The sequence below is a fragment of the Bombus huntii genome, chromosome 2 (genome assembly GCF_024542735.1).
Source record: "Bombus huntii isolate Logan2020A chromosome 2, iyBomHunt1.1, whole genome shotgun sequence".
Lineage (NCBI taxonomy): Eukaryota > Metazoa > Arthropoda > Insecta > Hymenoptera > Apidae > Bombus > Bombus huntii.
In genome coordinates this window covers 15984019-15996813 of record NC_066239.1, presented here as the reverse complement: position 1 = coordinate 15996813, position 12795 = coordinate 15984019, and the positions used below count along the sequence as shown (strand labels likewise).

General features: G+C 36.3%; 2 protein-coding genes across 9 annotated transcripts in view; one reads left to right on the top strand and one right to left on the bottom strand.

Moving 5' to 3' along the window:
- Positions 1-12795, bottom strand: part of LOC126878131 (heterogeneous nuclear ribonucleoprotein M-like) — a 206601-nt gene that overhangs the window by 75037 nt on the left and 118769 nt on the right. Inside the window, exon 13 of one of the 5 annotated variants that reach the window (XR_007695564.1) lies at positions 7051-7412. The exons of 3 other annotated variants lie outside the window; for them this stretch is intronic. The gene's annotated coding sequence lies outside the window, so the exon portion shown is untranslated. Of the gene's footprint in view, positions 1-7050; positions 7413-12795 lie in introns of those variants that run through there. One more of the 5 variants, XM_050640644.1, reaches the window with a different exon arrangement.
- Positions 1-12795, top strand: part of LOC126878145 (lachesin-like) — a 483910-nt gene that overhangs the window by 378309 nt on the left and 92806 nt on the right. The window lies entirely within an intron of this gene.

The window sequence follows — 12795 nt, the reverse complement described above, 5'->3', positions numbered from 1 at the left end:
TTGTCAGTAACCGATCGATGGAACTCAATTAGAGGCATCCCCAAATTTGCATAAATACTCGTAATGAACGCGTAATGAATTCACACGCGCATATATCGCCGATTGGCCCCGATCGACCGTAAAATCTTTACAGTGGAACGCTCGATAGCTTCATATGTAATCTCGCGGTATTTTCGATTAATTGCAGTCGAATTGTTTGCGATCCAGGAACCCATATGCCGGCCCTTCCTGCCTTCTGTCTGTCCGTTGCTCCGAAATCCACGATCAAGCGGAAGCATTCGGCGTTGATTAACTTTCATCGCAATCGGTTAATTCACACGTGTACACTATAGAACGAAAATTTTGGCGCTGGCACTGTTCTTCAACGAGGCAATGGTTTTTAAACGCTTGACTTGTTGTGCTTAAACTACGTTCGATCCTGAGAATTATCGAAGATAAATAAGAAAAATCGATCTTTTCCTTTACTTTCTCTCCGTTTTAGCGCACGTCTGAGCATAATTGGACGAGAACGACGATCGGCATCCATTTCGCGATCTCGGTCTGTACCGAGGCTCAGAAATGAAAATCACTGTTAAGTAGACGATTTATTCGAGTAGTAGCTAATGAGTATTACCAGGATAAATTAAGTATACAAAGAGATTTCATGAGCAAGATATAATGATAATAAATAAATACTTAATAAACAGGAAAACATACATAAATAAATAATTCAATCGAAAATATACCTATAAACGATAAATCTAGCATAATACATATCGCATATACCTATTACATGAAAATCCGTCACATTAATTTTTGCGATTACCCACAAAATGCCTTACAACCCGATTAAAAAACAATGGATTGGGATGCCTCATTATCTCTGCACAGCATAATATATGCCACTCGTTCCGGCCGGTAGTGGCAATAGCGTGTTTCAATATCGTCCAACCGAGAAACACGACGATTTACAAACCATGCCCGAGTCGGCTCGTTGTCAACCGCACTTTTTAATTCCACTTGGCGAATGGAAGATGTAAACTGTCACAGAGCGATGGCAGGTGGAAGTGGGGTGTATGAGAGGTGGTCGCTTTTGTTTCGTGCAACGATTAATGCGTTTCGGAGGCCGTGGTATTTTAATTAATTTCCGCCGACAATTATTTCAAATATTTCACGTTATTTGCGGTCGCCAGTGTCGTCTACCCTTCAACATCCCCTGCAGTCACTCACCACATGACCTGTGCTCTCTCTTTCTCTCGGCCAGGCCATTTTCTCTCCGCTCAAGTTCATCTGTTCGGCCGTTGTGCCATCGAACGGTGCTCGATAAAACGGGTTAATTCTGAACAATGGTCGCGACTGAAAATCACATTTGGACAGGCGTTGTTATAGAGTGATTACCCGCAGTCCAATTTCCGTGCGACTACGGCCGCTCCCGATTATCGTTATTTATATTCGTTTAATTTCTACTCGATCCATCGGGACTGCGGTTATAGGAGAACGTACCGATGATTCTGTTCGATGCAACGAACAGTGATTCAACGTTTCGGCGAATAGATTTGAACGAATCTTTGCTTCTCGTTGCAAGGAAAGAACGTAACATAGTTGAGACAAAAATTGATAGATTAAGATATACCGAGTCAATGCAAAAATTTGGTTATGCGTTTATAAAGTAAGTAGACTAACGATAGATAATGAATATAATTTAATTTTTATTCGTTTAATTTAATTAATTTAACTAATTTAATTAATTTAATTAATTAGTGAATAGTAAGAGAATTACTTTACTAGGACAAAGCTACCTCGTGAGCAAAGGAGATGGCTTTAGAACGGAAAATAGTACATTCTGGATCCTTTATTCTCTTCTACAGTTAGGAATATCAGAATTTTAGATTATTATTCGAATTTGTTCAATTTTTCAACTTTTCAGTTAATTTTTCTCTCTCTTTTATCTCTTGACTCGCTATATTTGAGTATCGTTTAAGCGAAATATACGAATGCCAAACTCGAACTCGAAGGAATGATGGTCCGGCTCGTGAATTTACACGACAAGTAAATGAACAGTACGTTAGGGGAAAATAGTGTGTACAGGAAATTAAAGGTAGAATCAGAACGAAGAGCTGTAACGGAATGTTTAAGCGAACTTAGTGATAGTGCAATTTTAATGAAATGATCTTTGCTGTATATCTGCTTCTACAAAATAATAAGATTCCTCTTTCAGTATTTTTACTATTCCCTAACAAATACAGAAGAGAATTTTGCAGCGGATAATACTCTACGATTTCATAAACACACGAATAAGGGAAACTCGAGGAAAACTAATCCTCGACTATAGACTATTCATCTCCAACAGTTTAAATGTTCATTTTGCTAATGCAATATAACAAAGAGAATTAACTTGTTTCTAATTTTAAAGAGAATCTTTAAATTTGTACAATTTCACGTTTTTCATTTTCTTAATGTTTGAGAAGATAATGTAAGTAGCGCTCTTTCTTTAACACCGTGCGCACCATTAAAGAAAATAGTTACAATAGATTGTTTCTCATAATACAGAATGATTCAATAGATTGTATGCAATTAGCAAAACAATCTAAACTACATCTTCTCCATTTATCCTACCCCTTTGCTCAAATTATTCCACGTACTAATTCTAAACATCGCGCATCGTACCGAGCCACGTACGAGATTATTATCAGTTTTATCCAAGATTAACATCGCGCGGAATAAAAACAGAAAAGTGGGGAAAAACAGCGTGAAATCGCTCGTTAGCGAGCATATTATATTCGTGCGCAATTTGCGCGTATAAAAGCGCGGCGATAACGATATATCACAATTAAAGGTAGCGAATATGTCCGAGCGTGAATGAAAAGCGTGGAGCGAAGGTCTAGATAGGCGCGACATTTTCAAGATCGTTTTTTACGCGTGCCATGATAAACCGAGCGTATCCATTACACCCAGTGATAAATGGTTCGGCGACCGATACCATTGTGCGGCCTTCTCGTCGCGATACAATTAATTTCTGTCGCATTATTCGCGGTTGAAAAACGCCCTGACCTGGCCACCTTTGACCCTACTCTCTCTCTCTCTCTCTCTTTCTCTCTCTCTCTGCCTCTATCTATCTATCTATCTATCTATCTATCTATCTATCTATCTATCTATCTATCTATCTATCTAATTCTCTCTCTCTCTCTCTCTCTCTCTCTCTCTGATTCACATTTCGTCGCTTCCCCTTGTATGACCAGTCGCCGCTCCACCTATGCGCGTTCATCGAATCACGCCCAGTAAATTGCTTTACCAGCGGCGTTGTCGCGAATTCAAACGACGTATCTGTTCTCGTCGTGACACTGAAAGTAACCCCCTCCAGACGAAGGGGCGAACACAGAAGGCAATGCTATTAGGGTTCATGGACGGTTGAATCCACGATACGAACTGTTGTAAGCGTTCGAGGTATTGAATTGTGAAATGTATTGTATCATGCTTTGTCGCACTGAAGTTTTAGCCGTGAGTTCTGAGGTTGACTTTCTTTTTTTTTTTTTTTTGCTTTCCCCTTTCGAGCCTTAAAGAAGCTCGGCTAGAGACCTGTGTTCCATTGTCTAACTGATTTATTGTTCCTCGAGTGGCATCGTTGGATCATAGATGACGTATAATTGTTTGGCGATGAAGGAACTCTCAGAAGTATTTAGTTACATGTTTAATGAAGATTGAATATCGATCTTGATTCCTTACGTGTAATGAAATTCATCAGAAATAGGGTTGATCAGTTCGACTTCCGAAGCGCTCGCATTTCACCGTCAAACACAATACGCGAATATAGAAAATTATATATTATACAAATTCAATCTTCCGTAATATTATTACCATCTGTTTTATACTCTTATTAACCATCTGTTTCTGTTGAGAATTTTGCATCTTAATAGCCGAAATAATGGTATAGGAACACTAAATTTACACTTATAATTTATATTAGAATAGTTATATATTTATTTGATAAACGATTTCAAAGATATTCATCGATACACATTTGCACGCGTCTCAGCCCTTTCTTCCATATCCGACTGTTAACCGACTAAACAGTTTACATTCCTTTGTTTTCGAGACGCCGTGCACACACATACTTCCGCACACTAATATTCACATACAAGTGTTACTACTACGCAGCTAACCTAGTCTGGCACATAAAATTATACATATCTCAATAGTTTCATTCTATCGTATATCCAAAATATATTACGCCAGTTATTAAACAATCTCCGCCTTAAGTTCGTCCGCGTAATTATTCATTCTTCTCCTATCCAATATAGAAATCTGCATAGAGTACTTAAACTAAACCAGAGAATTAAAAATAGAGAATTAAACTAAACCACAGCTGAAGTTCGATTATGCCGGAGAGAGAAGCGAGTCTGAGATCGTTGTCCTTCGTATTCGTGACGTTCTGCAGTAAATGCATAAAAAGTGCACACGTCAGAAAGAATGAAAGAACTGCGACTTTTTTACTGTCGCCGACCCTCTACGCAAACTCACTGTGTGATGAAAGGGAATACGGAAAAACAATTTGACCGGAAAATGGGAATGGGAACGCGCGATTCGTTACACTGTGATTTCTTTGTGAAACTGTGATACTTCTTTGTTTAACTCGGGTTTTAATGGAACGCGGAGTTATGGATCCAATTCCTTTATGACAATGAAGATCACGGTAATGATAGTACCAGTTTATTACACGATACGACTGAGTAAATATAAAAAGAAATACCGTTGAATAGTATAGCACCGTAGTTTTCTATATTTGTATACCGGATGTTATTCAAATGACGAATGAGATTTTATTGATTCGTTGGTTGTTCGATTATAATGTTCCAGTTGCTCCTTTGTTTCGTGAAGATAATAATTCAAAGCAAAATAAAATTTCCAACTTTACGCGGATAAATTTTATAAACGCGTAACCGAGTATACGAAAATTTAAAAAATTACAGAACGAATATAATTAATAATGGACTTGATATCCCATTAATAAAATGCCTGGAACTTATTGTTAGATAATGGTGAAAGTTTGCGTTCATCGATTTTTCATTACAATGCGGCAACATTACATTTACGTTCACGCGTTTCCGATTCGAAATTCGATTGAAATTTGCACAATTGAGACGCACAATCGCAGTAAATATTCCGGTCGTGTTTAGTTATTGAAAATATCGAATTCGCGTGATGCGAATTTGCAGTTCGATTATTTAAACGACAATTCCAAACAGAACAGTGGGCAACTGTCAATATCACTGGAGTTTGTAAATATCGATAAAAGCCTTCTGCGCATCAAATAAAAATTAGAATTAAGCACGGGATCCATCGAATTGTTTTGTTAACCTTTTGCCGAGTATAAAAAAAAAAAAATGGGAGAAATTGATAGAATCTACTGAAATTTTGTTCGCGTTCCGTGTGCAATGAATGTAAATTGCATTTAATCGAAACGTTAATGGACGCGAAAGAACCATCGAACATTTAATCGTCGAGTGGGTATCTCGCGTATCGGATAACTTTCATAATAGCATTGGCAACGTGAAAGTTTTACAATGAAACGTTTGCAAGTAGGAAAACATACGATCTACCATATATCTTTTTATCTCCATTCGTCGTAAATGTTCGTCCTCGATACGTGTTATAATACGTAATTTTGATATCCGCTTGATACGAAATGGAAATAAGTTCGTAAACGTATCAATTTCACGAAAGCTACTCTTTCGTTCATTTTTTCACACTTCTCTTGTGTCGATCGTTAGTTAGAACCTGTAACATCAATCGTTACAAGTGCCATCAACTTTTTCAAGCTAACGCCTTAGAGATTAAAATCACGTTTACATCGCTCGTTACTCGCAGTACAACGACCGAGGCGTTTTCACGATAGGACGAGCGTCCATCGATGCGACAATGAGCCACCGTTTATCGTCACTGACATTTTTTTTCTCGATTTCGTGCCACCAATAACGAATGCAGTATTAAGAGAAAAAAAAAAGAAAAAATCGAAATGTGGGCGAGGTGGGAGGAGGGATCATTGTTCCCGGATATTTTCCGAACTAATGGCGCATACAAGCGTCGATAAATAATAGCCTCACACTCTGGTTCAGCCTCGAATGCGAATTCGTTTTTAGCCCCGACGCTCGCGATCGCTTGTGTTCGCTACAAATTTTATAGAGGGGAAAAGCGTCCTCCACGAACGGTAAATCATCCTTGGAAAATGTCTCGCTATTTGCCCAAAAACGTAACGAAACGTCGTAAAGTTGTCGGTCGTGGCTGTTCGCTTTTACATAAGTAACTGAGGGATCGTGAAACTATATAAAATAGAAAATTTTTTAATATTTTTGCTTATATAAATATTATATTATGTATATTTATATGTGTACATTCATTATATATTTATCGTATTATTGTATTATTCATTATATATGTGTATATATGTGTAATAATAATATATATATAAAACGGATAATCTTTATGATTAAATAAAAGTTTTTGCTTATCTGAGTGTACATTTGTACATTTTGTTCAGCTTGTATATTTAGATCCTTTATAACTATACTATTTATGCAAATTTATATTTCAATTGATATTAACTAAAAATATTTTAACTACTAGATGTTATTATAATAATTTATTCAGATTTTCCAATTTCTAGTAAATGACGTAGAATCTATGTTACACGATGATAGTTTTAACTAATTTAAATAATTTTTGTCACAGTAGCGATTGAGCTTTATTTTAGTCATAAAATAAATTTTAACACGAAAGAAATGTTACCTGATCTTTTAATAACCGAGTCGCATTTTAATTTACATAAAAATTAATCAAATTAAATCTATTATAATCGAGTCAACGATGCACGTGCATTATAGATTGCGTGTGTCGCATTGAATAATTAATTAAAGCTTTTATAACAAATAAATGTTTGACACAAATTCATTATATGTAGAATTTTAAACGAAGTCTGTAGAAACGTGTCCAAATTAATTTATTGAAACCGTCGAACTTACTAAATCCAGTTATCATTACTGTCTTTTAATCAAGAATTTTTAATTTCACTTATAAATACATTGTACTTTATTTACTTAATGATAAATACAAATTATATATTTTTATTTTATTAACAACGAAATATTCATTACAGAACAATTTTCTTAACAAACCTGCTCAGATTCGTAGAAATTTAAATACAATAATATAATAATAATTTTACATATAACTATTAAATATAATAACAGTCTCAAATACCACGCCTCTTCTTATAAAAATCATATCGATATCTGCTGCTCGAACAGCCACAGGGTTAGACCGCGGTTTTCGCAGTATTTTTCCTCGTTATTTCGATCCCATCGACCTTTGCACCACGATAAAACGGATATACGCGTAAGGAACTTTAGAAATCCGATGGCATCGACGAAGAAGTTTATCTGAAAGCAATGCAAAGTGACCCAGAGGTAAGATAAAGATCCTGATATATGAAAAACCTGAGCTGGAAGAACCTTCAGAGGGGATACTTGATGAAATATGAAGGACATAATGTTCGAAACAAACGCCCGATAATACTTTAGATTTACGTCTTGGGGTCGCAACGATCGATTCTACGACGCGACTGTTCAAGGGTCAATCGATTAATAATGCAGAAACCATGACTTCCATGTAGTTTAAATGAAAATTACAGCGTAGATTATGTACCTTAGTCATTTAAGGTCATCTCATCGTGTATTTCATTATAGATATTTATCATTTTCTTGATTCTGCATCAGAACACTTGATATGGTTGCAAGATGCAAATTTACTATAATAATATATAATACGTATTATACATATAGCGTAAAAATTCGAAATATCTAAGATTTATTTCCTCCTCTTTTGTCTTTCTTTGCCATTATTTTACGTTTTATACTGGCAGTTCTTAGCCCAAAAGGCTTCTATCTCGTTACTATAATACATTCGTGTATCTACACATAAATACCTCGAGTATGTCAATTGACACGAATTGAAGAGACTATGGAAAAGTGGCAAAATGTCAAACAATACGGTGAAATACACACTGGATGGCTTTGAAGAACCAAAATTCATGGCCTTTGTTCTACTTGGTCATTCCTTTTTCAGAAGCTTTCTCTTCGTTGCTGTATTATCTCTGTACGTATGAAGCTTATTTCAAAATTAAACAATCAAACTGTGTCAGTACACTCTATGAATAGAAAATTAAGAGAAAAGAAGAGAGGAATGAAATACAACAGAAAAGTAAGAGGAAGGAAAGGAAAGTAAAATAAGAAGAAATGATCAGAACTGGATATTGTACGAACCTAAGTAGAAGTATAAATAATAAGATGTAAATAATACGATATATAAAGTTAACTAGCGATAGGAGCGACGCATACGCTTAATTGAAATAAATTCGATATAAAATATAATATGCATTGCATATTTCGGTGGTATCAAATTACGTAACAGACAGCGAATGCTACTTTCAAATGAAAAATTAAATATTCCCTTGCCTCTTATAACATCGTAAAACTAAATAAATCAGATAAATATTACTGATTTACTCATCGCTGTATGTAGTGTATCAACAGCAAACTCGCTATTTCTTTCACATTCTCCTTCCAACTCTTTAACTAAGTTCACAAATATATATTCATATAAAATTTCCTCTTCCATTCCATCTAACTTTGAACACCCTGTAAGTCCACATACCTCGGTACTCGTAGTTCAAAGAAAAAGCAAAAGGATTCCACCAGCTACGAAGGAAAACCAATACGAACAATCAATAGACGTAGAAGATTTCGTTTCTCGATAGTTTCGAACGATCGAGACTCGCGGCTACCAATACGATCATATGGACGTATACGAACAGGAATAAAAATATTCATGAATAGTGATTCGTCTTCTATACTGTCATATTCGTTGGTGTAATAGATTCGCAAGTGGGCAACGTCAATGGAAACCGACTGCAGTGTTGCAGTGTGCCTCTGTTTTTCCAGTGAATAGCCTTCAATTAACGATGAGTCGTGAACGGTAGAAGCAAGCGAGATAATTAGAGGCAATGAATTCGGTCGCGTTGCCTTCCGGCAAATTAGATTCCCGAGGCGTTGCCGGAACCAGCGCGTTTCAATCCGTATCGTTAGGATCACGCGTATATTTTCTTCTTTAGTAGCTAATTTCCAGTCGTTGCTCGTTTCGTTGGTTGGCGTGAACGTGCGTTCCTCCACAACGCTTTCGATATGGTGGCGAATAAAAGAATTCTTCCGCGAACGGCGAGAAGAAAAAAGGAGGAAAGGAAGAAACAAGGCGGGGCAGAGGGAGGGGGAAACAAAGAAAGAAAACTGCGGGAAAAAATGGTAGATCCATAAAGCCACGAAGAGAGCGGCCACGATTTCACGGCGTTCGTTTAATTCAATTTCCGATACGGGACCATTCTTAATCATCTTTACGAGATTATCCCGAAGCCAACAATTACTTTCCAACGATCGTTTACGCTCGCGGCAGGCTACGATCAACATCTTCTTCTCTTTTCTCTTTTTCCAGTCGTATCGATTAAAGTGACACTTTGTTACGTTAACGAGTAAGTGCGTATAAACAACTCTAGTAAAAGTTTTCGACTTTCCAAATGATAACGCATTCCAGTAATCAGGAATGTAACTGACACGATGAAATCGATATTTCCAAAGATGTGATGTGCATGTTATTTCTTATCGTCGAAGATCAACTAATTGTGTGGGAAAAAAGTGTTTATCACGATATCCAGAATTTCATAATTCGATTAAATAACACCGATACTTCTCCGATAGAAGTAGAACTACGCTTCCCGTATAAACTAATAAATTATGTTCATTTTATATTATAACGGCATAACTTACTCTTACAATTAGTTATTCTGTACACGAGCAAGGGAAACTGAAGAGAATCGAAGCAAACGTTCGCGCAAAAGTATATCGTTAAGAGGAAAAGGGGTGGCGGTGTGGCAAAAGCAGGATTGTATTTCCATTAGTTAATTTACTTTCCGGGGATGGGCTCCGGCTCCTGAAACTGTTTGCAGCGGCGCTCGAACACGTCCAGGCAAAGTATCCGCGTTGAGTCGGTGGATCACAATTAAAACTCTCTGCTGCCTCTTCATCTGCGTGAAGGGTAGCAGACCGAGCGGGTAGAAGGAGGACACAATTAGGCTAACAAGCCTTCTATCAGATACGACGACGATTTCTCCCGCGTCATTCTTCCGCTCTACTGAACGCATTTCTAGTGAGACTTCCGGAATTTTCATTTAAAAGATTTCGCGGGGATATTTGCCACCACTGCATGCATTCATAATTTACATACTGTGATGCTTGGATATATTTGTACGAGGAAAGAGGTCTTAATTTGTTTAAGAGATATTAATTTATAACTGAGAATGGATTAAATGTTCAGAAAAAATTAATTATAAAGTAGCTATGATCAGTATGAGTAAAATAAAAAAAGGAGATTTGAGAAAACAAGGAAAACTCATTAAAAACGTTCTGATTTTTCAAAGTATTTTCTTGTGAAAAAAAAGTAAGAAATTTCACTCATAACGGCCTTGTCTGATAGCCTTCATTAATGAAAAGAAGAGATCACGGCAACAACTTGTCCACCTGATTTTTTCATCTGAACCACACAACGAAATACAGAAGATAACTTCCATTAACAAAAGACCTCCTCGTCGGGATTACCTTTTGACGAACGTAATCTTGACTGAGCAGCTTTGCCACGAGTTAGATGTTTGTATCCGATAGGTTGAGGCGCGAGGGAGAATTTTTCAGATATCCTTAAGATACGTCCCCATGGCAATTTGAAAAGGGTGCGCCAGAAAGGAAGGGGAATGTAATGAGTCATTCGATGGAGGAGGGAAAGAAAGAAAAGGAAAAATTCGTCGAGATAAAGAAAATCTATGACCGTGTTTACACGATGCTTGGAGATTGCAGCTCGTTCCACCGTCTCCGGGCTTTTTTAAATAAAACTTTCGCTTCAACATCGTCCCGATTCTCACAGGCACGCGAACGTCTTCTCTCCTTCGTCCTCGAGCTGATTTCAAGTTCCCGCGAAAGCATTCGCGAAATTGCGCGAACTTCGATACGCCAGTGTCAGTGGCGAGATCTCAAAAATAAAAGTTTCGGGTGTAAATCATAAAACCAGGGAACGAACGATTCGATTCCAACAAAGGGAGGAAATTTAAATCGCATTTTGGTTGGCTCGGAAGCGGTACAGTTGTGATATCTTGGAAACTACGAGTTATTGCGGTGTCAGAGAAATTATTGCACAGTTTTGATCAACTTTGTTTCCGACTATTTTTAAACCGTCTGTCGAAATAAACTGTGCAATGATACATCATCCGAAAAGGTTTTCCGTGTGAATTACGATGCTACGTTCTACATCTGTTTGGGTTACCATTATTGGCTTAGTGAAACCAGTGTGTCGTATTGATACGCATGTAACGTTTGACATTTCTTGTCGTTACTTTTTAATAGGCAATCTTTCCCTTCTTTTTTTTTTTTTGAGAGTACGTACAGAATTAATTATTTATTTTATTAGTAAATACGCGCTTAATTAATTATTAGGTACTCATTTAATTATACATAGAAATTAAAAAAAAATAAAAAACTGTCGTAATAAAATGTTCTTCTTTAAGGTTGGCTTTCCTTGACATTACATATTTTTGTGTCCGTATTTTTTTCTTAAGGAAGTATAATACTTCTCTTAAGGATAATTGCATAACCTCAAGCTCTTGGTAGGATTGCAGTTGCCTTGTTTAAATTTAAAATTTCTGCAATATTTCTGCATTGCGTATGTTGCCACAAGCTTATATATGTAAATTCAGAAACGTGGGAGAAATATATGTAACACAACGTATGTAAAATTCAAAAAACTGTTTAAGGAAGATATCACTGCGTTTCTTTTCGTTTCGAGCCTTGCTGCACGTTTACAACATTCCTGCATTTCAAATTAAGCAGATTTGGATTCTCTTCGTATAATGCATTTGGTCGTTTGCATTTTCATTCTTATTACTATGGAGTTGCACAATATTTTATTTAGAATTATATCGTTTTTTTTTTATTTAGGATCATAATCAGTTTCATAAATATTTTGGAGAGTTGGTGTAATTCAAATAGCAACTAGTGAACAATTTAACTGGCTTTTGACTATCTTACATAAGTCAATGGGTGAATAACAAAATAAAATATTTTAAAACGCGACACAGCCATGTTTGAATAGAACGAATCTTATGAAAACGAGATGTTTCCGCTCATCAGCATGTTAAATGCATCAAAATTCATGAGGAGCTCGAACGCTGCAAAACACGATGCGCTCTTGAAATTTAAATTTTTAGATTCTTGCAACGCGGCGCTGCAATTTAATCAAACGTTTGCACTTGAAGCGCAAAAGAAGTTATACGTAATGGAGTCGTAAACTAATCGGCAACTTCGTCACTTACAAATCTGTTTCCTCTGTTGCCTTGCTATTACTTTTACTCATTTTAACGTTTCACTCGAAGATTTACGAGATCCTTATATCGATGATTTCTTAATTTTTAACTAAATAACAGAAACTAAGAATGCTATTTAACTTGCTAGCTTGTAAAACGGTGAAAAGCAATTTTTGATTTTTAATATAAACTTCATCGATTTGAATTGACCTCTAACAATATATTTTCCTCCAGAATAATTTCATTTTTCTACACAGAAGGTTATGAATTTTTAGTAATACGCATTTATTTAATTGTACTCGCAGAAAACTTGGAAATGATTTCTTCGTACGATTGAAAATGAGATAATCGTATGATAAACAAAATCA